This window comes from Mus musculus, chromosome 17, assembly GCF_000001635.26.
Source record: "Mus musculus strain C57BL/6J chromosome 17, GRCm38.p6 C57BL/6J".
Lineage (NCBI taxonomy): Eukaryota > Metazoa > Chordata > Mammalia > Rodentia > Muridae > Mus > Mus musculus.
In genome coordinates, this window is record NC_000083.6 from 11,642,598 (window position 1) to 11,670,348 (window position 27,751).

Below are 27,751 nucleotides of genomic sequence, written 5' to 3' on the forward strand. Positions count from 1 at the left end.
AGATGTATTGAGAGATGAAGTCCAGTGTGTGTCAGGCAGAAGCACAAATAGGCCTGCAAGCCAAGCACTCTCAGCATGGGTGCAGAATCTGGCGGGAAAAGCACAATTTATCACATGGTCTTTTCACATTCCTCTCCCTGCCTGCAACAGAAAGAACACTTCATCAAGTCACTTCATTACAAAGAGTGAGTGGAACAGAGACAAGGACCAGAAACAGAGATGTAGGCCAAAAAGTATGTTGTCCCGGAGCTCATTCGGCTACATCAACAAGGCTGTGCCTATCTGGCCATCCATCTGGCCCTGCAGTTGCTGCCTTTATAGAAATCCTACCTTAGCGGCTCCAGGAAGACCTTTATGTTCATCTGAGGCATGTACCTGTCTTTAGTGAGTTACAAAGGCTGGAAGTCTCTGCTCCTTCATGAGACTCAATTTGCTTGAATATCTGCGTTCCAAGCTTCATTTTCCTTACTTTTTCTCGCTTCACGCCACTAAAATGAAACATTCAATTTTCCCTTGAGGCAGGATCCCTCTACATACCCCTGGCTGTCGTGGAACTCACTATGTAGTCCAGGCTGGCCTGGGACGCAAGAGATCCACCCACCTCTGCTTCTGGGATGCTGGGGTTAAAGGTGTGCACCACTGCACCTGGCTAAAAATAAGTACTCTTAAGGAGACTGTTCTCTTGGCCGTGTGAGGATAGCAGTAAACCGTTTCCCAGGTATAAATCCATTACTTATCTGAAGTGATCTGGCAGGTGCCTTTGAGATCTCACGATAGGTGTAGGATTTGTTCGCAATGCCTGATTTTAGGCGATTTCCTTCTGTATATTAATGTGTCCTAACCCCTTTCTCCCGCTCTGTGACACAGCACAACTTTGAACATCTGCAGGGGGCATTATGAGTGTAGAGACAACTCTTCTGAAGCTGGAAGGGTTGCGGCAGCAGTCAGTGGGTATTAACTTACCCCATTTTAAGTGGTCTTAGATAGTCTGAAATGTATGGCAAGCCACATGCCTCCAACACAAGTCTGGATAGAAAGGTCAGGAATGGTGATAAGAAGCTTTGGCAGCCACCCCCAGGCTGGGAGGGGGGACATTACCTCTCGTTGGTCTCCATGTGACCATTCTCCCACGTCTTCCTCCTTTCTGCTTGGGAATCATTCCACAACCTTCCTCACAGCCACCACCTATGTGTGTAACCTAATTACCACAGGGGTATACCAGCTTTAACCTTTCGCCTTGATCCTGGATAGGTTTTACCAAACTGCGTTCCCCTAAAGACTGTCATTCACAGCAGTAGTCCCGGTTGCTGAGTTGTATTGTGCACACGGCTGCACCATTCGAGGACTTCATTCCTAGTTGTATTATATCTGTTTTATTAATTTCACCAGAAGCTGGCTTTGTGTGTTTCTCTCCTCTCATCTCAGTTGTCACCTAAAATGTGAGCATACAACCAGAAATAAAAATGTAAACGTTCATGGTGATAGCAAAGCATCATTTGGCTGACAGGTGCACCACACTGTGCTGATGATGTTTAAGGATCCTGGCTCACAGCCTGCATCATGTGCCCTTTGTGCCTGTCAGCATTTTATGTGCAGCTGTCAACTACTTCACCCTCAGTCCTTAGGGCATCCCATGGTTTAGATTAGAGTTTGGTAGTGGTTGAGAGGCTCCTGAACTTTGACTAACTTGGCACAGCAGACAAGAAGCTCAGATGCATGCAAGGGTATGTTCCCAGTACGTATCACAGTCTACGGCCTCTGGTATCTCTCGAAATGTGATGCCTGCTTTGTCTTCCCAGGCTACAGACTTGTGCATCCCATCACAATCTTATTCTGGAAGAAAGCAGGGCTGTTTGTACCCTGTAGGTCAAGAAATTTTAAGTGTGTATGTGAGGCCCAATTTGCTTTAGATTTTATATATTCGCTTCCTGGTTAGACTGAGTTGTTCATTTCTAATCGCTCTAGCTGTGAATTGTAGGGTGTTGTGGAAGGAGAGATTTCTGAACCATCCTTCAGGGAAGATTTGCCAAATACCACTGCAAGAAGTGCTGAGGGGGTCAAGCAAGAGGCTCCAGTCCTTTCGGATAAAGCAAGGTTTGTTTTCTTAAAGGTTTCTAAAGGAAAGCGGGCTCTGGGCTGTGAGGAAACTGGCAAAGGCCAGGGAAGCAGGACACAGGTGACTAGGCTATGAAGCAGAAGTTGCCTTTCCTCTAAGGGGTGGGGCCGAGGAAACATAACCCTGAGTCAGGCTGTGTCCTGCCTGGGTCAGTAAGGGGCAGTTACTGTTCTGCTCACAGCCCTCATTGCTTAGGGATCGGCAGACCTGGGTGCTCCCTAACTGTGCTCCCTCATCACACCTATGCCATGATCATCACCCAAAGGCATACATATATATTCATATGTTTGTGTGTATATGTATAGGTATAAGCATAGGCAAAGGCATATACATATGCAAAGGCATTATACATATGCATATATTCAGGGCCTTGTGGCTCTGTATTCAGTGTTGAATGTTGTTGTGTGTATATTCACATCACACACACACACACACACACACACACACACACACACACACACACATTTAGTAGCCATGATAAACTTTATTCTCTCTCACCATGTGATGTCTTGTGTTAATGAGACTTCAAGCATAGAAATTGGTGTGAGCTGGTGACCTCCAGCTGTCTTCCGAATAATTAATAATGTGCTTAGAGGGGTTGATTTACATATTCATGAGAGTTTAGGCCATTTGGTTCCTAAGCAGGACAGTGAGAAAGTTTAATGTTTCAAATGCACATCAATTTAACAGGAAGAGGAGTGGTTTAATAGTCTAATGTCAATATGATACTGAACCAGGCAATTATGCTACGTGTTCCCACTGAGGTCTACATGCCTTCCAGGTTAAAGATAGCCTATGTTCTAGTCTACTAAGAGTTTGGAGAAGTTAATGTCTTATATTTTCTCTTATTTTTTCCTAATGTTTTCCTTGCATTCTTTCCTTTCTTCTTCCTCTTTGCTGGCAGTAACAACTCTTTCTAGGCAACTGCTTGACCACTGAGCTACGGCCCCAGACCCCCACCCCCCACCCCCTCCATAACAGCTCTTTCCAAATGCTTGCACCACTTTTATAATAGGTCACTATATTAGCGTGTTCAGGCTGCCATGAGAGAGAGAGAGAGAGAGAGAGAGAGAGAGAGAGAGAGAGAGAGAGAGAACACTTCACATTCAGTGGCTTAAACAATAGAAATGTATTTTCCCACAGCTATGGAAGCTACACATTCAAGCTCCCTCCTTTAAAGGTCTGGTCTCCATTTACAGTCACATTCGGAGGCACCAGGAAATTTGGGACACCCGCCATCTAGATTCCAAACTAGTTTCCAGATATTATGTATCCCCAAATTCAGAGAGGACTGCTTGAGCATGGAGTTTGTTTACATGTGCTCTTCAACATGGTTGAAATTGTGTGTGGATATGCCTATCTGATTTCTTTCCCGACACCCCTCCACACATCAGCTGGTTTCTGACACATGGATGCTCTGTTATCTAGGAATGCTGGGGACTGTTCTCCAAGTATCTGCTTTGAAGATCTAGGCAGCTCCCAGCATGCATTTCAGGAAGGATCCTCTTACCCCACCCTCATACCCACTATCATACCCACTGATATAAAAAGGAACGTTCAGGGCTGGCAGCAGAAGTGTGGCATCTGGTCATGTCTTGGTCCTTCACTCCCCAGGATGGATGGTCAGGGTCGGCAGTCTCTATAAATGTTCTTAATAGTTGGAAATTTAACATGCTGCCACCAATGGGGTCTACACTGAAGTGGCTCACATTCAGTGGCTGGCAGTTTCTGTCCAGGGTGGGTGTTTCAGATGGTGGGTGCTTTTCTTCTAAGTAGCAATAGCCTTCTACTCTCTCACTCCTTTGGGCCTTGTCTGTATCTTCATGTTCAAGCCTGGGACCTACCTCCAGAGTCCAGTGGAATCAGGGAAAGGAAGGAACAAAAGGAAGTGTGTGTCTTTCTGGAAAGCAGCTGTGCTTAGGCATTGGCCACCAACACAGACGTGGCTCTTTCTTATAAACCCTTGTCCCAAAGGCCTCCTATCAACTGTGGCCGGTCCTACCTGAAAGGGGTCAAGAATGATGTGATCTCAATAAAGTCTGGGGACTCAGGAAAGACTCTAGCTTATTACTTGGCAGTCTTTAGAAAGGTGTCTCTGCTGTCTTTGTGGCTCAGCTTCTACATGGAAAACTTGGTTATATCCTATACATGAAGGGTATTGGTGTATGGATAGAGGACAAACTCTGTGCTGAGTAAATGACAGACCTGCTATGCTGTATAAAAGGTGTGTTCCCTCATCTTAAAATGAAAACAGTTCTGAACTCAAGACTAATTAAAAGCAAACCTTATCTAAAGGGGGCCAGCACACTTCCCACTGGCTAACACCCATCACAGTATCCCAGTCAGCACTGCTGCAAATCCAGCACGCCAGCCTCAGAGCAGATGCTGGGACCTTGTGATTGACATGGGAATCATGACTTTGCACCTCAGGCATCTTTCAAGTTTCATAGTTAAAAAGTGAAACTCAAATTCTCTTCTTGACTTTATCTACCTCAACATAGCAACAAACTATGGAGCAATAATTTCCTTGGAGCTGGACAGTACTATTTTCTTTACAGCGAGTATACAGTGTGATATAAATGATGGATTATAGAAATCAGATTGAGAGTCATCAACAAATGCTCTTATTTAAACCATTAAGTTTGATTTAATGCAAGACCGATTTTTTAAGCTGCCTTTAATAGAGAGGTCTGTCTGTGGGAAGGTGAGGAAACATCACTGCGGCCTCCTTTGGTTTGATGCTTCTCTGACTGGCAGATGCCTAGCTGCCTTGACCTTATTCTGAGTATAGCTTCCAAGTCCTTACTTGAATATTAGGTATCAAGAATCCCTTAGTTTGTATGATTTTTTTTTGTCTTTTTGTTTTATTAGACATTTTCTTCATTTACATTTCAAATGCTATCCCCTTTCCTAGTTTCCTCTCCGAAAATCCCCTATACTCTCCCCATGCCCTGCTCCCCAACCCACCCACTCCCGCTTCCTGGCCCTGGCATTCCCCTGTACTGGGGCATAATCTTCGCAAGACCAAGGGGCCTCTCTTCCCACTGATGACCGACTAGGCCATCTTCTGCTACATATGCAGCTAGAGACACGAGCTCTGGGTGTACTGGTTAGCTCATATTGTTGCTCCTCCTATAGGGTTGCAGACCCCTTCAGCTCCTTGGGTTCTTTCTCTAGCTCCTTCATTGGGGGCCCTGTGTTCCATCCAATAGATGACTGTGAGCATCCACTTCTGTATTTGCCAGGCACTGGCGTAGCCTGTATAATTTGATACTCTGCAGGAAAAAATTAGACTAGAATTAATGAAAGTAGAAAAATAATGTGATCCATTATTATTCTAAACCATGTTTTGTATTTTAAAGGAATCGAGCATTATTTCTATACAAACTAACAGAAAACGTAAGTCATATATACATCTCACTTTTGGAATGTCATCACCAAAGACAGAGACAACATGGACACTGGGGTATATCTTTGGGTGAGGCTCCCAATCTCGTCTGGGTATGAGTACCACATCTCCAAAGTTTCAGAAGAGCCTTTTCCCCTGCCACTCCCAGTCAGGGTCCCGTCTGCTCTGAATTAGGAAGAAACATAGTTAAACTATCTCACTAACCTCAGGTAGCAGTGGCAGCTAACAGTGCTTACTTCTCTACTGTGGTAATTCCTAAGTGGACTCCCTGTGTAGCCCCAGATGCCATGACAGACACGCTGTTGTTACTATTTCCTCTTGGTGACATTCTTTCTTGCTCTGCTGGTCCTTCCAAGGGAAAGGGTAATAGTTTTTTTGTTGGGGTTCATTCTTTGAGACCTGCAACAAGATAAATTCATCAATTCCTACTTGTCCCCCAAGCCAGCCTGTGACTGGAAATAGTATTACTGTAATGTCATGAATCTGGTCGTGACTCAATCGGCAATTAAATGCCTCATTTACTTGGTCAAAGTTTTATTAATGACTTACTCACTATTATATGCTGATGAAGCAGGGTTTTGCATAGCCTCAGTGAAGGGTCTCAGGGATTCTGTTGGAGCTTACTGAAGGTCTTATCTCTCAGATGAAGAAACTGAGGCTCCCAGAAGCTAACTCTAAACACTAGCTTGTGTGTAACTCCACAGCCATTCTTTCCTTCCCACCATTATTCATAAAACTTGTTTCACACCCAGAGTGTCTACTCCCTCAGAGTGCTGTGCTGTGGTCCCTGACTGCCAGGTCCCAAGCCTATAGCTGCTATTTGATGTTGGTCAGACTCATGCCAACTACCATACCGAGATGGGTAAGTAGAGGCAGTAGCTCTCCAGTCTCCCTTAGATGTGGACCAATGAGTGCTTATCACAGTGGACACACAGAAGCACTGGCAGGCATTTTCCATAAAATTAATCCTGACGTATCAAAGATAACATTTTATTAATATTTTTTTTTGTTTTGCACTGCTTTGGAGTAGAACCTAAGGCTATGTGCTTGGGTTCCTCAATTTTTGTTATACCTGACCCCTTTTTACCCACGAATTTTTTATGTAGTCACAAATATTTATGCATATAAAATAGTTGCAAAAATCTAACATGAATTGAGAATGAATTATCAAGAAATTTGTTTTAAAGGAATTCTCTGGTATGCAAAAAATTATCTTACCATCTATTTAAAATTGAAACCAAGTACACAGAGCAGTGAGAGGGATATATTATCTGCATATGAAGAACTGAAACCTGGCTGAATATTTGGTCCAGTAAGATACAGAACACCTTCAGCATGTCTCAGAGTTGATCTTTTTGTTTGTTTGTTTTGTTTTATAGCTTTCAGTGCTGAGAATTCCACTTCACATAAATATGCAGCCCCCAAATGATAGAATTATGTCTAGGGTCATTTTCAAAGTTATTGGGAATTCTATCCTAAACCTAAGCCAAATTCAATTAATTGTTTTAAAACAAAACTCAAGGCAGCAAATCAGACAACAATTTTTTAAAAATCAAGCCCCCTAGCATAGTACTGTCCAGAGATATACTAATGTGTGGTTTACATACCACGTAATGGCGGTAGAAAATAGATGTCATTGTTATTTGTGATCGCTGTAAGAGCAAAGACTTCTTGTGTGCACAGAAAAAGCACTTCACAGCACATGGTGGTCTCAAATCCTGATGCACATGGTGTTCAGGAGTCATTGTTGGTATCTCACTGAACAAAGTGCCCGCCCTCATCATGTGCTCAGAACTAAGGCTACAATAAAATCACAGGTGTAGCATGGGCCAGCAATGCTGGAAACATCTTGGCTTCATCGTGAATTTGGTTTTAAATTTATGTTTGTCCATTGTCTGTTCAGAAACTTCACCATTGCCAAACCCACGTCCACCCCATATTCAGTTTCATGATGACATGACAAGTTGCAGCCCACATTTTGAGAAGCTGAGCTCTGGATCATAACATTGAGCCAGGACCCCCAACCCCAAACACTGAATTCCAATTGCTCTCTGAAATTGATATAGAAAAGAAATCTGAGTTTGCTCAGATTCCAAATAATTTATTTGGAACAAATAAAAGTATTTATTCCAGGAAATGCTGTGTTACATAGAGCAGTGGGGGCCTGTAATAAAGGGGCTAGCTAGCGGTTAAAAAGAATTTAGATGATGTACCCTCTAAAATGACTCAAGGCAATTTGGGGCAGTTTTCTTCCTCCTGTTTGAACTTTAATATGCCCTCTCAGATGGACCATGGTTTGGGTGAGACTCTGTGGTCCTTATTAACTACCAGTGTACTGAAAGACCCTGGTTTCAGAGGGACACCGAGCTGACCTGCCATTGGACGAAATCCCACCACCATCATTAGAATCTACTTATCTGCTACTCCAATTGAGACGATGCTATTCCAGGACTAGGCTGGTGTTCCAGGCTGTTGTGCGGCTGCTGTAGCTGTCATCATATATATCAGCAGGAGTAACTACCTACAAAGTGTGCTTAACTCTGCCTCCGCCTCCACTCGAGGTATAGCACAGCAGGTGTAAATCAACAACAGGCTGATCCGATGCTTACTTCCCAAAGCAAACCTCCAGGCCGCATTTTGCCATTCTTTTTTCTGATCTAAACATAAAAATAAATCAAGGTCGAAAAACAGCTGTAAAGCTGATAATGAGATTTGCAACCAGCTAAGACAGGACCTACATCATACCAAAAAAACAAACAAACAAACAAAATAATCCTATTATTCACCATCTACTCTGCCAGTAATTTAGGAAATACCAGTTTAGGAACAGGGCCCCACCCTGCCATTGGACAAAGAAGATACTCATGGGCATCTTCCATTTGTCATGGGGCACGCCTGACCCTACGAAGGAGCACAGAATAGCGTTCAAGCCTTTCTGAGTACAGTTCCAGGTAGCAGGGACATTGTGTTTACCAGTGAGTCTGAAATGATGCTCAAGTAAATAATAAGCATTTCTGAAAATTACCCAATCACACAGGTAAGCACTCCGAGGCGTTTGAGTCTCCAGGGAAGAATAGCATGGGTTTTGTGAAATAGCTTATAATTGTGAATTGTGCGTTTCCAAAGGAGCCCAGCATGTTCTTAGGAGGTACATTTGTCAGAGTCTAGTGATGGGGCCTTTCCGTGAGGAGTTTGAATATAAAAGAAAACATTTTCAGTGCTTTCCTGATGGCAATAAAATATATGTTTAAGAACACTTACCATACTATTCTGGAACAAACTACAGAGCTACTTGGACACCTGGGGGATTTAATACCAACTGCCTTGAATTTAAGTAGGCATTTAGCTGTTGTTTTAAAAGCCCACTATCCTCATGAGACAATGACCCCAAAGCATGGAGATAGATTTCCAATTTACAGATATTTTTGACTTGTGTTACAGAAAGTGTTAGGCTGCATTTCCTGCTTTTACTTCACACAGACATTCATACGTGGATGAATTCTTAAGACCTAGACAGCTACTTTTCTCCTATTATGGAAGTAAATGCTTAATTTCATTTTAAAGATACTTGCAGTAATATTTGGGGGAACTATGTTGAGCTTTGCTGTCTTAGGGAAACATAAAATAATACCTGAGTGAAAACAAGGACCCGTGTAGAGGACCCCAGTCTGTACAGGAGGGCATCCAACCCTAGCACATTCCTTCTTTGCATCCATTTTGTAAGAAACAGTTTCTGCCTGAATCGTAGTCGGGGGACACTGATTTGCAGAATAGAAAAGCTAGCTCCCATCAATGACCTGAAAGCTCAGGGAGGGGTTACACACACGCGCACGCACGCACACACGCACACACACACACACACACAAATACACGCATCAAACAGCAGAGCAAGAACAGGAAGTAAAGTGAGATGGGGGAAAAGCTGGCAGAAAAGAAAAAAGTCCTGGGCCATCAAGGCTCAAGATGGCTCAGTGGCTCTAGTAGCTTGCTGCCAAGTCTGATGAGCTGTGTTCTACTTTCCTGTCCTCTGGCTTCAACATCTGTGCCCTGGTGTGCACATGCACGCACACACACAGAAAAATAAATAAACATACATACATACCTACATGTACATACATGCATACATATGTATATAAATAACATACATACATACATACAATAAGTGTAATAAATATTATTTAAAAAAAAACTCAAAGAGCAAGGCAAATTCAGGCACAGAATAGCTCAGTATGGCCACAGTACTGTGAAAATAGGGACATGGGCAGGGCCAGCAAGCGTGTGTGCCTTGGGTGACAGTGGGGACTTTGTCTTCCTTAAAGGACTTCTCCGAGCTTAGAATAAGAAAGACACAGAATCCAGTTGGCATCTTCACAGACTGCCCTGAACCCAACCACCTGGGGAGCACCATGGCTTGCCCAGCCTGGGTGGATGGCCTGGCCACAAATACTCTGGAAAGTAAAGATCCCTTTTTCAGCGTTTGCAAAGTCATCTTCAGATTGTTTCTAGGAAGTGCTCAGAAACTGCATCATGGAGCCCTAAAAACAGTGAGAAAATTAACTTGCCTAGAGTTTAATGCAGATAATAAGCTTTTCACTCAGCTGTGGGTTAAGTACAGTGAACCAAGGGCTGGCAAAATTTGCCTCTGAGCTCACGGTGCCAGACAAACAAGCAACAGGTATGGACTTTCTTCTTCCCACTAACATGGCATCCCGATTTGCCAAGGCATGGGAAAAGTTCCTTTCTGCCCTCTGGGCATCAGATGCAGAACCATCCAGAACTATGGTAAGATGAGAGGAGGAATCTTACTCAGAGCAGAAGTTTCTCGGGGACAGGGGCGAGTCTCACAGCGCTGGTGGCCCCACTGGCCAGAGGATGGTTTGTCTGCAGGTGCAGCTTCACCATGCTGCCTGTCCTCCGCTTCCTAACCCCTTGGCTATGAGCAGCTTTCTTGTAACCTTAGTAATGGGTTTGGGCATGGGCTCACTCATGTCTTCTAAGCAAGAGTTGCAGTAGGAAGTCAGAATAATCTCACTGAGTCAGGGATACCCAGACAACCCTTTGGAAACTCTGATCTCCACAGATAACACAAAGACTTTCCGTGCTTTGGACTGGACCTGATTAAAATTAAGACTTCTCTATTTTGGATGCTAGGATGATATTGAACTCTGGGGCAGCTTCAATGTTCTATGGCTCGTTTTCAGACTGACCTCAGCAATCTTTCCATTTCCCATTTCATCTCTATCTTTCGTCCCCTTTAATCTTATTCTCTGTGTGTGTGCTTGCACAACTATCCCAGATCCTTTCTAGAATGTCGCTAGAAAGGAAGGATCAATAGATAGTGCTCAGGGTTCGGTCCCAAGAAAGAGGGGCTTACATGTGCGAGTACACACACAAACAGAAAGAGAGAGAGGGAGAGGGAGAGGGAGAGGGAGAGGGAGAGGGAGAGGGAGAGGGAGAGGGAGAGGGAGAGGGAGAGGGAGAGGGAGAGGGAGAGGGAGAAGGAGAGAGGGAGGGAGGGAGGGAGAGAGAGGAGACAAAGTGTTCATGGCTCTTGGTAAATTGAATGTTGTATACATAGTCTCAAATGTAGCAGTTGACCATATGTAGTTACTTAAATCTAAATTTATATTTGATCAAATTGTAGAAATCAAGATTAAATTTTCGTTGTCATAAATAAGGCTGACTTTAATGACTACCATATTAATGCAGTGGTAGAACCTACCCACCACTACAGCTTTTTGCTGGTCTGAAATTCCTTTGAGTGTGGCTGAGAAAAACATAGCTTGTGGATTAGAAGACCCAAGGGGAAGCACTTTGGTTCTTTCTGAGTCACATCTCTAGTGTTTTTGTCCTTAGTAGCTTCTATTCTGTTACCCATGAATTTTGCAATCACTTCAACATATCTTCAGCCAGGTCCTCCCTCTGTAGTCTACTGACTACCATCTTTGCAAACTCCAAAGTCCGTCCTCCCGCAGCAGGGCTCAGCGTGTGCTCCTCATGTGTCTGTGTCAGCCAAGGTCCCTTCCTCCAGTGACTTCCCGAATCCTTCCCTTTGTGACCCACTTCATGGATGAGGTCTTGAGGTTTTAAACTCTCACCCCTATGAGATTTTAAACCTCTTCTTTGCTATGCTTAGATGCTATACCTCCTGAGCCTGCTACCTGCCTATGCCCCTACAATAGCCTCAGATACCTGTCTACCCTCCCCCACCCTGCTAACCTCCCTATATTCCCTCATAGCCTCATGATCCAGCCTGGGGTCTCACCTAGGGTCTGGATATAAATAATTCTGAAAAATCCTATTACTTTAATCCCAGCACTTGGGAAGCAGAGGCAGGTTGATCACTGAGTTTGGGGTCAGCCTGGAATACAGAGGGAATTCCACAGCTAGGACTGCACAGAGAAACCCTGTGTCTAAAAGAGAGAGAAGGGAAGAGAAGAGGGAGGGGAGGGGAGGAGAAAAGAGGGGAGGGGAGGGGAGGGGAGGGGAGGGGAGGGGAGGGGAGAGGAGGGGAGAGGAGGGGAGGGGAGGGGATCTTGATGATCCTTGGGATTCTCTGTGTTGCCCAGAGGCAACCTTAGGCACAGTCACTGTAAAGTAAGTGCCTTGGTGGGTTCTCATGGTGATAGAGAGGTTGGTGCCTTTGACCTCTGGTTATGGCTCCCCATCTTCTAACCCTATAAATAGAGGCCCTCATTTTACCCTGCAGAGTGCTTTCTGAAATATAAATTCAGAATTAAAATTCAGAAAGCAGGGACTGGGGATTAGGCTAATCAGTTGCTTCTGGTCCTACCAAATTAAAACTTTATAGTTTTCTGAAGTCAGTATGCTTGTGAGTTTGACTCTTGGGGCACCCTTGGATATTTTGATATTACCAGCTGTTAGAAATTGATGATATTAATGTACATTGGGTAAATCTAATGAGTGTCATTTAGCATGTGCATATTTTGAAGCCTTTAACTAAGGCTTTCTGGATCATTTTCCTGTACGGCACAAACTTGCATACATGAATGCATGCAACCATTGAATAAATTTCTATACATGCATGCAACCATTGAATAAATTTCTACACATGCATGCACCCATACATTGAATAAACAGCATTGGTGACAAAATATAAAAGTAGAGATAGTTTCTGTTTTTCAAATAGCTTTTGGTATTCTCTCTCTCTGTTCAGTAAGTAACATTTATTAGAGGCAAATGCATATTGTTGACATAAGAGTACATTCTATTATTTGCTCATAATGAATGCTATCTTGTGCTGAGATGCTACCTAGACCATCTCTTTCAACCACACTCTCTATTTTAAGGAAGCCCATCCTTATGTAGTCATTATAGCATAACACAACTGTGACATAAGCGACTCCTCTACTGCATACAGTCAAAAACTATGGAATATGTTAAAGTATTTGCTGTCTCAGAAATCTCAATCCCTTCATGCCACTAATGACAGCTTAGATACTGTGGCGTATAGACTGACACTCACTTACATGTTGGTAGATGATCTTTATGTACACACGCTTCAAGTCATTATAGGCTAACATTCACGTGCTTTAGGAAACATACGTGTCGATGGATGGTCTTTAAGTATACTGCTTCAACGCATTTTCATTTAATTTAATTTTATAAACCAAAAGTACTAAAGCTAACATCAGAAGGGGTAAAGATCTTCCTCCTCTCTGTAGGTGTTGTTTTTAGCATCTTCATTAAAATAAAATAAAAAAAATAACACTGACATCCAGTCACATGTGTAAGTGTGCACGGGTGTTGTTTAGTTGGCCTTTAGCTGCTGAGTGTACTTGTGAGATAGAAGAATCTTAGTTGGCCATTGTTCCCAATTAAGGTGTGAGTGACACTGACTAATTAAATTGGGGGAAGGGGTATTCTTAAGTGGGTGGTGTAAATAGATAACACAGTTAGCAGTTGACTCTGTAACAATACAAGTCTTTTAAAAATAATGAGGTGTGTGGTGAAGAAGTTATTTATAGCCTTAAGAAAGAGCAGAGGCCATTTGATTGGCACACATGATACATGAAAACTGAGCCCTGGGTGAAGCTTAGGGTATATAGTCTAAATATGGGGAAGCCTGAAGGACACTTTTAAAGCAGTTATTTTGTCTGGACTGTGTGACCATTAGATTCACAATGTTTGATATGAATAAGGTTGTATTTGTCAGACAATTGGAAACACTATGACATGTGTGAGAAACTCAAAGTTTGCCCAAGTCCGTGTTAGTGGCACAGATGGAGCAGTGAACACGGTCAAGACCGGTAAAGAGCAGAGAAAACCTGTGCTCTCTGATCTTCATGGGAAAGGCTCACATCTTAGAAAATACAGAAGATACAAAGAATCAAAATGGGACTTAACTGTTCCATTAGTCTCTCCTTTCTGATGGCATTTCAGTGCTTACAGAGTCTCCGAAAGGCACTCTTACATTCTTGGTAAATAGCCAATCTTTCTAAGCAAGCCTTAAGTGGTGGCTAAGAAGAACACTCAAGGTCCCATGCAGGGAAGAATGTGTGGTGGCACGCTAGTGACAGCCCCAGAGGGAAGACACAGACCTACCAGTAGCACAGGCTTTGAAATGGTTACGATTTTAAAGGATTTTGGGTATCGTCTTAAATAAGAGCCCCTTCAAACACTTGCACATTCATTCGGACCTTGGATATTCATTAGACCTAGAGTTTGTTTCGGATTAAGTTATAGAAAGGAATGAAAGGATCAAGAGAAGGGTGGGAGGCAAGGAAGGGTGAGAGGGAGGGAGGGAGGGAGGGAGGGAGGGAGGGAGGGAGGGAGGGAGGGAGGGAGGGAGGGAGACTCATTTTTCTTTGCTCTAACCATTTGAAAAAGTCCTCATGAAAGAATTGTTTGGGGATAAACAATGAATGATTTGGAGAGTCTTGAGTGAGCCACTAAAGTAAAATCTGGAAGGAAGTTTGCTTTCATCACACAGAGTTGGCTCATTTGCATGAACTGTTGCCTCTAAGCAGAAGCTGACAGTTCTCCTTTTCACTTCTTTGCCTTTAATCAGGCTCATCATTTCCTTATCACTTTGATTCCCTCATTTATCAGCCTCAGCCCAGCTGATTACTAATTCTCGATCGCTGATGAGTCCCGTTTAAGGTTCACATGTAAATTTCCCCCAACACTGTCCAACACAGCACATCCACCATCTATGGGTGACAGAGGGAACTGCCTGGTGTCTCTGGGAGATTGTCTACTTTATAGACAACCTCATTGTAAGACATCCACTGTCAATAGTCAGCCATGACAACAGGTAGGCAACACAACACTTAAATCCTGACTAACTTTCAATGCTTTCAACTTTAAATTGTCATTATAGTGTTCGTGTAGCATCCATTGGGTAGTGCATTTTTAAATAAAAGCAATAATATTTTACCATTATCACAGTATATTGTTTAAATATCTCCCTAGACAAGCTCTTTTTGCTGTGTGCAATAGGTCTCTGGCATCAATGGGCTTAGCATTAATGAATCAATAAATATGCATCAAAAGTATTTGGAGAAGGTTGTCTATATAGAATATGAGTAGATTTTCCTCATATTGTCATTTTGTATATGATTCAGCCTTGAATGATTATTTATAGACACATTTTATTAGAAATCCTAAGTGACCCAGTGTTGGTTTATGGTAATCAAGAGTATATACAGCACATATGATTCACAGTATTTAAGAGGATGCACATAGGGTATATGTTCACACTATGTCATTTGCTGTAAGGGGTTTGAGCATCTGTGAGTTTCAGATCCATGGTAGGCCCTGGATCCAATTTTCCTCAGATACCCAGGGATGATGGACTATAGATTTCTTCGTATATTCTAAAGTGTTACCAGTAATACACTCTCTGATAGGAATGGAACAAACGTGTTTTTCACATAATAGTACTATATATTCACAATCCCCTCATGTTCTTGCCAGTGTCCTTCATGTTAAGGACTGCCCATCTTTGCAGCATATGACAAACCTAGGGTATCTGAGTCTGATAGGCAGCAGACACTCTCCTCTACTCTGAGAGGTTGCCAAGAAGGATGTCAGAAAGCAGGATTTGATTTTCCTCTTCCATGATTTTTCGGGGGGTCCTGCACTTAAGGGCTTCACAATCTAAACTGAGTATATTGTTGTATATTGTGGAGGATACATTTAATAAATATTCTTTCCATTACAAAACTACCCAATTGAGGAACTGGGTTTCTGTAGCACCGCAACCCAGCTTCATTGGAACAACCAAGTACACTGATATCATCACTGAACAAAAGCATAAATACTAAGTCACACCGAATGAGCAATAAAATACTGATGTTAGGGACTTCACCCACATGCTTCTTAAATAAAGGAAAAGAGAACTTCCCTGGCATGTAGGCCCACTGCCTTTCCCAGAGCAGGAGCTTATCCAGGTGCTGTGGTGGTGACAGGCCTTTCAACAGCATGAGGGGAAGGTCCACAGTTTCTTTAGATTATCAGGATGGATCATGTGGCCTGGTAAAGGAGAAACCACAACCCAGTTGTATTTTTGTTAAAATGGGAACACATCTATATAAGAGCCTATAGCACATGAGGCAAATGTAAGGGGTACCAAGAAACTTGTTCACATGAGATTTGTCATCATTGCCCAAGAGGTTCTGGACCTAAAGTGGTGGGACAAATGGAAAGTGGACAAAGTGGTGGGACCTGAGAAAGCTCTGAAATTCAGCCCTAGTCTCCAAGAAGCCACAAATGGCCCTGCACACTTTTACCCTAATCCCATCATCTTCCAGTTGCACTGGAATATTTGATGACTGTCCTTCCTCATCCTCCTCACCCCACGACCTGTCTTTGGCCTGTGCTTCTTCCCACTCTTTCTAGGACATCACTGTAACGAGGCATCAGGCCTACACACAGCTCCCTCATGGTTTAAGTGCCATTATCACATCTTCCAGGTCCAGAGGTAAAGTCAGTATCCTTACGACCTCAGTGGGGTCAATGTCTCATGTTGACCCAGATCATCTGAGCCTCTTGTCTTGACTATGTTCTGTTCCGTTTCATCATGTGACATCCTTTATCTTTCCTAGTAACTGAACCCTGATCTCCTCCCCAGACTTTGTGTAGGTTCCTTATTTTCCATCTTAATCCTCATGAACTTTTCTTGTTTGTCTTCTCTGTCACTCTGTTCATGAATCTAGACAATGATGGAGGTAAGTAAACAACAGGTTATCCTGCTTTACTTTAAATTGTTCAACTGTGGATTCTCAACACCATCTGGAGCCACTAATTAACCTTTGGGTACCCTCTGTCCATCTAAGCTTGACCTCCGACCTCTAACTTTTCACAACCATTCCCCCTTCCCTTAATCTGTGATATTCTCTCTCTCTCTCTCTCTCTCTCTCTCTCTCCCTCTCTCTCTCTCTCTCTCTCTCTCTCCCTCTCCCTCTCTCTCTCTCTCTCTCTCTCTCTCTCTCTCTCTCTCTCTCTCTCTCTCTCAATGGAAATGTGGAAGCTATCATAAGAAGAGGATGTGTAGGATTTCTGTCCACCTCACAAAAGTGAAGAAAGCCCAGTTTGGATTACTGTTTTAGAGATTTCTGCCCATACTTGTCCCCACTGATATAGAATCTGTGGTGACACAGTACACCGTGGTAGAGAGTGTGTGATGGAAGAAGCTCACTCATCTAGAGACTGTGGCTAGGAAAGAGAGAAAGAGACAAACATGCCCTAATGACATAAACCACTACTTCTTAAAGCCTCATCAGCTCCCAACGGTATTTAGCTGGGTAGCAAGCATTTTAATGCATATGATGTGGGTACAGGCCTCAACTGCTCATCTCCATGTGGGTCAATGCCCACTGTCTAAACAGCACCATTCCAGAGTTGTGCCTTGATTAGGTCCCAAAAACCCATAATCAGTTTCCACTTTCACCAATGCCCAAATTTCCCAACTTTTCTAATAACTTCTCTCCATCTCTGATCCACCACCCTAATCTATAGCTCTAACTGCCTCCTTCTCTTCTTCAGCAGCCTACAGAATAGTCTCCCTGCTTCTTCTATTGGTTATATTACAGTTTATTTGCCACACACATGCCAGAATGAACAGACCCTGCCTGTGGTCGTTTGAATATGCTTGACCCATGAGGTGTGGCACTATAAGGAGGCGTGGCCTTGTTGGAGGAAGTGTGTCACTTGGGGGTGGGCTTTGAGGTCCTATGTTTAAGCTCTACCCATGTACAGAAGAGGCTCTCTTCCGGGCTGGCTGCAGAAAACAGTAGTCTCTTCCTGGCTCCCTTTAGATCAGAACTCTTGGCTCCTCCAGAGCCATGCCTGCCTGGATGCTGCCATGCTTCCTGCTTTGATGATAATGAACTGAACTTGTAAAACTGGAGGCCAGCCCCAATTAATTGTTGTCTTTTATAAGAGTTGCCTTGGTCATGATGTCTCTTCACAGCAATGACACTAACTAACTAAGACACTGCCCTTAAATACTTTTCCTAGGGAAAAAAGCCAAATGTTCCCACCATGCTGTACAGAGACCAGCAAGTTGCCATCCCATCCCTATCATTGCCTTGATGCCGTCACTGGGGTTTCCCTTCTGATGCCCAAGAGGCCTGGCCATCCCCCGGGCTTTTGCACATGCTCTCCCTCATGCCGCTCTACTGCCCCTCCCCCTCCCCTGCTGCATACACTGCCCTTCCGCATCCAACTCCCACAATCTGAAATCTTTCAAATATGGACAAGCCAGGTACCTGGTCAGTCGCCTGTTTGCTTGCCCCAGACCCTTTATAATTTGAAATTACCTAGTCTTTGCTATTTTACTTATCATCATCTCCTGAAAAGTAGTGGATTCTGTCCTCCTGCTCAGAAATGAATTCTTAATGCTTCCCGTGGTGTCCTCAGCTTCAAAGCAAGAGCAGATAAAGCGTCAACTTGGTTACTTAGTACAAATAAATACCTGATGGAATTTGGACGTTTCTGTTTACACTGCTATGATTCTTCACTTATGAGCCTGTCATTTTACATCCTTGCACTTTGAAAGGCACCAGCACACTTTAAAACTTAAACATCAGCATGAAGTTTACAGACCATCATAAATTTGTAATGCAGTATAGATTTAGTACCCGATAACAAAACAAGCTATTATTTGAATCTCAAAAATAAGAAGGCTTTAATATTTGATTGCTTTGCGTGCAGCACGTGCTTCAGTGGCTAACTGGATCACCATGGATAGGAAACAGGACAAGAAGATAGTCCCTCTCTTTCCCCTGGGTGGATGCCAAGCACAGCAGGAACCCGCTCCAAAGACATACAGACTCATCTCCCACTGGTACCAAGAAAGGATAATTACACACTTGGGACATTTATTAATAGTATTTATTGAAAAGCTATGTAATTGACATGGTTTGTAAAGATTCATAGTTGTTTCCACAGACCTCCACTTGATTCACAGATCCTGACAATATGTGCATTCTTGATGGGACTCAAAACTTATTAACAAGGAAATAATAAGAGTGTGTGTCTGTGTGTATGTGCACGTGTGTATGCACAAGTGTGTTTAGGGAGAATCATGGTTAAGGAACCACTGTTTGTGAACCTGCAGATAGGGTTTGATTTAGTTTTGAGTAAAAGCTTGGGAGAATCTCATTCATGGTTTCCCTCTTTGCCCCTCTTGCTGTTCCAACTAGTCAAGCCCACCCTCTCCTGCAGAATGGCTCTCCCATCTGGTTTCAGGTTCAGTGTACCTGAAGTTGAGACTTACATTGCAATGGTCCTGCCAAGCTCATTCATTCCTACACTGAATCAACTCAAAGGGCAGACATTTCAGTACTGACTTTTAAAATATTAACTCACCTCTGGATTTGGCAGGGGTGGAATAAAAATGCCTCATTTATAGCTATTTAAAATCGCCAGCCCCTGCAACATAATAGTTTCAACAATTATTCAGAAATAGAAGTCAATTAGAAGTTCTGCTAGAGAGCATGAGAAGGAATTTCCCTTGGGAGTCAATGAGTAACTTGGTGGTGTTGCTCAGTCAATTAAATTACAGCCCATATTTTGGCAAGATATAGACTCTCAACAGGTCTGTGTAATAAAAGAAAAGGGGGGGGGGGGCTCACAGGCCTTACAACTAGGAGACAAAACAGTTCTGTTCTAACTTTCAAAAATAATTTTGTAACTGATGCTTGTGCTTTTTTATTAGTAACCTATTAATTTTAAATATGTCAGTCAAATTACATTACTTCAACAGGGCACTGTACTTACAGAAAGAAATTAGCTATTATAACCAAGGCAGTGAAAAATCAGGAGAATGTCAAATGAATAAAGCAAACAAACAGGTAGACTCATTAGGTCTTTTTAAAAGGTAAAGACAATTGACTTCATTTGTGCTCTGTGTGTGTGTGTGTTTAACTATGAGAGAGGAAAGTGGGAGTGGATGCTGTGGGTGACTACCAGAGCAAATTGGTGGCACACACTTACAACCACACATAATATTGGCTTTGACAAGACTCAGCAGAGAACAAGGGTAAGGTTCTGGGCCTGTGGGAAGTAGAGCCTCCACCCTGTCCTCTGAAAATGTCACCCCAAAGTTCATTCCTAAAGGATCTAGCCAGTCCTGAAGCTGCAACGAAGAGAGTGCAGAGAGAGGAATATGGTGAAGCCCTGACCTCTACTAATGCTGAAGTTGTTGAAGCTAGAGAACTTTGCAATTGCATTTCATGGGCCTGTCTGTCCTGCTAATGACGTCCCACCTCTCAGAAGTGCTGCAGTGATGTATAACTTACAATGCATAGTCAGGCATTCATGCACAGTAGCGTTGCAGACAAGATTACTTCAGCCCATACATAATGTACAAACACACGCATACTATGCACTCTGCTTATTGTTTTATTGCTCAGACGCGTGGCCCAGCCCCTTCCTTCTTAGGTTTTCTGAACTTGTGTTGAATTTTACTTTTGAGTGTGTCTATGTGAGTGTGTACGTGTGTGCGTTATGGTATATGTGTGTGCATGTGGATACTGAGGTCAGAGGTTGGCATTAGTTGCCTGTATTATTCTCTACCTTGTTGATCTGCTTGCTTGCTTGCTTGCTTGCTTGCTTGCATTTTGAGACAAGGGTTTGCACCGATTTACTGAGCCTGAAGCTCACCAATTCCACTAGACTGGCTGGCCAGTGGGGCTCAGGGATCCTCTTGTTCCTTCTTCTCCAAAACTGAAATTATATATGCAGCAAGTGCTTTACCAACTGAGACAACGCTCTAGTTCGCTCTAGTTCTCAGTGGTCCAGTCTTCTCAAGAAGAAAGCTATGGCCCTGAAGGTGTAGCCTAGTCTTCCTATAGAATCCTCATGAGTAGAATGGACCCAAGCAGGGTAAGCATGTGGGGACTCCCCTCCCCCCCTTCTCTTTGCCCAGCCTTCATCGAAAATGTGGCCTCCACTCCTGGAGACTGTTTGGTTCATTCCATCCTGTCCATCCACATACGCCGTGTAACACTTCTACACTAGCTAAAGACCAGGACAATTTTCAAGTGTTTTACTAAAAGGTACTTCAGCCAAGCAACTACCCCTTACCTCTACTTTGATGTTGGTAGAGAGACTTTCAACACTCAATTGTTGCGACATAGAGAGGGTTCTCTTCAGGGCGGAACCCCAAAGAAGCAGAGGCTTATTCCATGGTACATGGAAATCCGGCCACCTACCGCTAAATCCCATCTCTATAGAAGGTTCCTGGGTCTTGATTAATAAAGGCCCCTAGCCTATACTGAGGTTCAGCAAGCATCTGGTCAGAACTCTCTGGTGCCCCACCTCCCTGCCAGGTATAATTAGCACCTGCAAAGATCTGAGTCATTGCCTGAGCGGAATCAAGGCATGGGTGGGCATGTTATGCCATGATTTCCTTTAGATTACTTTTATGTTCTATTCTTTGGGCACATAGGGAAGTTTATAGTCTGATTTTCATCTTTATGTACACATTCGTAGTACACAGAGTAACCTAAGGAGTGATATGAGGTTGGCAAAAGGAAAAAAAAAAAGAATGCAAGCAAAATGAATCTCTCTCACTTAGCTGGTATGTTTTATATTTATGGACATTTTTGAGTAAATATATCACACTACCACTAGGACCTATAAAAATGTCCCTCTCCCTCTCCTTACATGCGTGGCTGGTAGAAGCTTTCTTCAAGCTTAGGGGAGGAGTACTTAGGCATGCCTTAGATCCAGGGTAAGAGGCAAAGCAGACAGGCACGAGCTCTGGGAAGCCCACGTCTCGAAAGCCAGTAGCACAGGTGAATGAAAAGCACCATCAAAACACAATCAATAAATCCCAGCAAAAAGTCTGAATCCTGCCTGCCATTAGTTAAGGACTCAGCATCTCCAGGAACAGAACCACAGAGCTCACATTAAGACATGTTTGTTAACTACAGGCTCACCGTAGTCACTGGAGAATTCCACCAAATTCCTTTAAACTCTGGGGCTCCGCTCAGTAAATAGCCACGAAAACACCAAGGCACTTAGAGCAAATCCTGCCTCCCTTGCTAAAACCTCAGATTACAGCCCACTAATTACCACGTTTTGCTTCCGCCTCCTGGGATCTGCACAGGTAATTAGAACTCCCGAGCTCTTCGGCTGTAATCCAGGAAGGAGCGCTTAACTAGAAAGGATTATGCGCCACTAATATCGCTGTGCCCACGTGTCTTCTACAGTTAATTATTTCAATTAGTATTTGGCTGCTCTGCAGAGCGTCTTGTGACTTTCCGTGGGTACACAGCCTCCTGTCATCTGTGCTCTGTCCTCCTCTAGCTATCCCGAGGAGGATAAAGGAGGCCACGCCCCTCGACGCCCCGCTCTTCCTGGGATTCCATGGTGGATCCCCATTCAATTTCTTTTTCCACAATGAAACTGTCATCAAATGTTACAGCGTTCATCATCTCTGACATGGAGATCTCCAGGGTAGGGAATTGATGACAATCTCTTTTTGTCAAAAGACTTTTAAGATATATTCCAAGCAGACAATGACAGTGCCAGAGCCTTATTGGTTAAGTCTCTGGGGCTTCAGAGCCCAGCAAACAGTATGCAGTTAAAAATGCTCATGGAATCCACGCTGATTCACACTCTTTATACAGAGCAAGTCCGTGGCTAGTATTTGCCGAATGCTTCAAAATCACCCGAGAGTGTTTCCTCAAAATAGTGATAAATCTACCAGCATTCAGACACAAAGTTGGAACTTTTTAATTATGGTTGTATTTATGGAGAGATCTGTTAGTGACTGTGTCAGCCTCAGTGCTGAGTGTATATAATCTGTGTGTGACACAGCAAAAAGTACCTTTCACCCAAAAGTTACAGCTTTCCTAACTTCCATAGCTATTTCTATTTCATCCCTCCTTGTATTTTTCTTGTATTCCCATCTGTCTGCCTCTATTCCATGTCTTTATGTGTGTCTCCCCGACCCCCTTGTGTGTGTGTGTGTGTGTGTGTGTGTGTGTGTGTGTGAGAGAGAGAGAGAGAGAGAGAGAGAGAGAGAGAGAGAGAGAGAGAGAATAGAGAATCAGGCTTCCGAGGAGAATCTGAGTGTAATCTGATAGGCGCTACTATAAGGGAAGAACTTGACTCCAAGCCAAAGGTCTCATGCTCCTGTGAGACCCCATAACTTCATCATTGGATAATAAACTAGCAATTCTCCTTGAAGAAGGGAAAGGGAAACATTTCAGCACAGAAGGAATGGGGCAGAGCAAAGGGTGCTAGGTGTTGGTAACATAAAGTATCTAATCTCAGTTCTACTCTGGGAAATGCCTGGCCTCCCTGTCCCTGGCTTCATCAGTAGAACCGGGTCCTCAAAGAGGATCAGTGATTGGAAATGAGGGCAGGGTATGTGTCTCTGTACGTATGCTGTAGAATCCCATTGCATTTTTGTAAGGGCTTCTTCCTCTGCCAGCCATAGCACTGAGGACCCCTGAAAGGCTCCCAGCCCACTAAAGTTTGTAAATCTCCTGGTCTGCTTTGCTGCATTATCACCCTAAGTAAACACACCTTGGATTGCAACAGTAGGACTTTGTGTGACCAACTAGGAAAAAAAATGGTCTTTAGTCTTCCATCTGGCTGTATAAATACAAAGGCTGTTACCTCCTTCCTCCTTCCCAAGGCTTATCATCTGATAGGAAAAGTCCCCTGTATCACACACACACACACACACACACACACACACACACACACACACACACACACAACCCCCCTCTCCCATACTAGAACCAAACAGGTACCAGTTTGTGTGTTGCATTTGCCAAGCCTGGGTGACCAAATACAAAATGTGATGAATCTATGGTTTTTCAAAAGACTCGCCAGGTCTCCATCCATCTTTTCACTAGTGATTCTCTTAGACATACCCAGTCCAAGGGTCCCCAGACCTCATGTTCTGCTGCCTTGATTTGATCTTCAGTGCCTATAAGGGAAGAATTGAATCTCCTATAACTGCCGTACTGTGCATAGTGTCTGCATGAGATATTCTTACGTTGCTGTGAAGAACCAACATGACCAAAAGCAACTTAAGGAAGGAACAGTTTTGAGGGGCCACAGTTTCGGGGTGCTAGATGTCCATAATGATAGGTAAGGGCATAACAGCAAGAGCAGGATGCTAAGAAATCAAATCTCAACCACACACAAGAAACGAAGTAAAGGGGGAAGATTAGGAGGCTATAAACCCTCAGAGTTCACCCCTAGTGACTATTCCCTTCAGCAAGGCTCCGTCTCCTAAAGGTCCCATGATTTCCCCAAACAGATCATACCAGTGGAGAAACCCTGTTTAAATGCATAAGTCTGTGGAGTCATTTCCCACTCAAACCCCTACCATGTCATTCCAAGGTCTTAAATATATTAAAATATACATTAGCTCCCCAACCAGAAGACCCATGTTCATAGCCTGCCCTGTTAACACAGTGTGACATTAAAGCACTTCAGTGGCTCCATTTGTTCACCTACCAAGTGTATATGGTACCAAGTGTATATCTCCCCCTAGGGCTCCTCAAGATAGCTAAGGGCTTCAAGCAGTGCCTGCCACTCAGCAATCTGAGATGCTGATGCTATCCATCCCTGCAATTAAAGGAGCTTCTCTAAAGGCCTTTTGCCGAATGCCGACCCCTTCAGGACCCCTTCTGCTGCAAGACCCCTTCAGGACCTTTATAGAGCATGCCTGCCCAACATCATCCTTGAGGTTTGGAACATCACATCCAGATGGAAACGAAATGGGATTTAGAGCCAGAAGAACCATCAGTAAACGCTCCTGGAGGGATGATCCAACTTTATAGCCTTGATCATGGGAACTAATTACATGGCCATCTTTTCCTGTTACTAGGACAATTAATATTCTTAATTCATTAACAGAGTCTCTAAAGAGTATGAAGAGATGGTAATAGTCTGCAAGGTGACAGCAGATTCTATAACAGATACTAGGTAGAAGTTTAAGCACACACACAGACTGTGTTGTCTCTCTGTGCTATGCATGACATTACTGGATGAAAACACAGAAAGGAAAGGATGTGACTCTCTCTAGGTACGGTAGAGGAGAACATTTATTATGGATAAAAGGCATGGCATAGCCAGAGGCAGGGACATCTGGGAGAGTCTAGAGTGGACATGGCCATAAACCATTTGAGGGAAGAAGGGCGAGACTGATCTACAGGCCAGGGGGTAAAGGGTGGATGAGAAATGCCGGGTAACCAAAATAGTTGGATGATATGAGGAAGAGCAGCTGGAGGAAGGGCAGTCCAACCTCTGGGCTAGAGAACAGGATAAATCAGCCCCACCCTTAACAGTTAGGAACTGAGGAATGCTGGGAGAGCCTGGCAGCCAGGTCAGCTTTGATATGCTAAATAGGTACCTGGGCTGTTTGTCCCAGGGTTTGAGACTTAACCTCTCACCTTGTTTTTGAAAGTTTTCTATTAATTCTCAGCCCAGTCAAAGGCAACCATTTTGAGTCTGCCATCCATATCTCTGTTCCAGCTATGGCCATCAGGAAATCTTATTTGGAAGGTGCAAAGGTTTCAGATACAAAATAAGCAGTTGCAATATTATATTTTGAGGAGTACAACACTCAGCTTGTACAAAATGATATAAATAATTAACACGATTAAATTGGCTGGGAAGAGAGAATGTTCAGAGTAGCTTCAAAACCATGCAAGCAAATTCCAAAAAGCAGTGTAAGCTTTGCTTTTATATGAGCTCTGGAGCAGAAACCACGAGAATCGTCAAAGCAGATGAGCTAGGATCCAGACTGAGGGCTCCCAGATGCTCCACCTTGGCCCTCTCAGGAGCCTGAATGAGATCATAAGCTAAACTCTGGGGCTCCTTGGAACTTCACAATCACTTGTTAAAGCAAAGACACATTAATAAAGACATATGCATGCAAACAGCATGTTCTTTTTCCCTGGAGCAAACCTGCTGCAGGTTTTTAGTGGTTTGTTTTGTTAGAATTGTCCAGATTAGGACCTGTTCGGAAGTACAATGGCCTGCCCTTCAGCATCTAAGGAGATGGGTTCTCCCTGAGCCAGGATAGCCAGACCAAAGATGCTCAGGTCTCTTACAAAGGATGTTGTAAGACTGTTCATCTTCCTGTTCACTTGAAGTCATCTCTAGGTTACTAATACCACTCAATACAAATGCTTATAATACTGTGTTTGCCCCCTCTTCCATGAACAGAAATTACAACATCTGTAGCAGACACACTAGTGGTGTGGGGTTCCTCATGAACAGCTGAACCAAACCTCCTTTCTCTTGGATCCTTAGCTAGCAAGTTATACCTTATATGGGTCAGGAGAAGTGTGACTTATACACTGGGTAGAGAATACCTTTTGCATGTGTGCTACATGACTGAAGAGTGCTTCATACAAAAGAGGCCATCAATCCCATTACAGATGGTTGTGAGCCGCCATGTAGGTGCTGGGAATTGAACTCGGGACTTCTGGAAGAGTGGCCACTGCTCTTAACCACTTATTGTTTGTAAAAAGACTGGGAATACAACAGTAGACAAAAAAGACCCCAGAGAAGGCAAGCAGACAGAAGGTCCCTATTCTCTGAATATTAATGCCAAATCTAATCTTTGGGGAGAAACCTTCATTAAAACCAGTAAGTTGAAATGTACTCAAAACTTAATATTATAGCAGCAGTGGGTTATCAGTTTTTGATAAAGTATAGCTTGCTACAGATGTACCTTAAAGATTCATGCACTGAACTTCCTATGGCATAAGGCTGAAGCGTCTCAGAACCAGGATGCATTTTAAACATGGGTTCTTCTCTCCCTCTATGTGCTTGGGGGGGGGGGGGGCAGGAGTCTTGCTGTCTTTCATCCATTCCTGTTAAGTGCAAGAAAAGTGCATACTTTGAACTGTTACTTTACTGTGCTTACACCCTGCCCCCAGCACATGCGCGTGCACTCGCACATGCACGACACACACACACACACACACACACACACACACACACACTGCACATGCACTTGCGCATGTGTAACACACACATACACCAGCTTGAAGTGTCCTTGCATCCTGGACAGCCATGCTGGGGAACATGTCCCATTCTTGCTTTCCATGTCGGTCAAGGTCCTAGTGGTTGTTCACTAGCACACATGAAGATGGCTAGAATGCACTTTTGAAGACACAGTGAAGGCAGTACGCCAATAAAGCATGAGGAACACACTGAAAATCATTCTTATTAACTGGAAGGAGCAGCAATAATGCTTTGTCCAAGGCCAAGAAGGTCCATGTGCACAATGGATTTTACAGCTAGAGTATCAGGGACCAGTGTGAAGTCACTGGTCACTGTAGTCATCATCCGTGGTGATGATGCTGTGACCAGTTATCCTCTCAGGTCCCTCATGAGTGACCTGCCTCTTGCCTATGCCTACTTTTGTCATAAAGATGGGGATCTTTATTTGGACTCCTGGCCAAGCATAAAACAGTCACTACTGTGTCAACTTTTTTTTTTTAGTACTTTTCTCCATGTTTTGACTTTTTAAAAAATGTTTCAATCTCTTTAGAGATAGTTTACATTCCCAGACTTTATTCCTGAAGGCTTCTACTAGGGTCCTCAGAGAAACAGCAAGGTGTCACAACCACTGAGTAAATCAACTAGAATCTCTTCCCGTGTGAGCACTCTTTTAGAGAAATGATGTAATCGGCAGATGCCTAGAAGCCTTTTAGAGTGGGTAAGCACAAGGATGATGTCACGAGCACAGGTGGTCCTGAGAATGATGACAC

The 27,751-nt window shown here is 43.5% G+C and overlaps 1 protein-coding gene and 1 long non-coding RNA gene across 9 annotated transcripts in view; one reads left to right on the forward strand and one right to left on the reverse strand.

Annotated features, from left to right (window-relative positions):
* Prkn (parkin RBR E3 ubiquitin protein ligase) overlaps positions 1-27,751 on the forward strand; it is a 1,223,012-nt gene that overhangs the window by 802,239 nt on the left and 393,022 nt on the right. The window lies entirely within an intron of this gene.
* Positions 5,303-22,338, reverse strand: Gm41525. The gene is made up of 3 exons (XR_876406.3): positions 22,074-22,338; positions 5,730-8,182; positions 5,303-5,391 (listed from the first exon to the last, which is right to left on the reverse strand). It is a non-coding gene; the product is annotated as a predicted gene, 41525 (long non-coding RNA).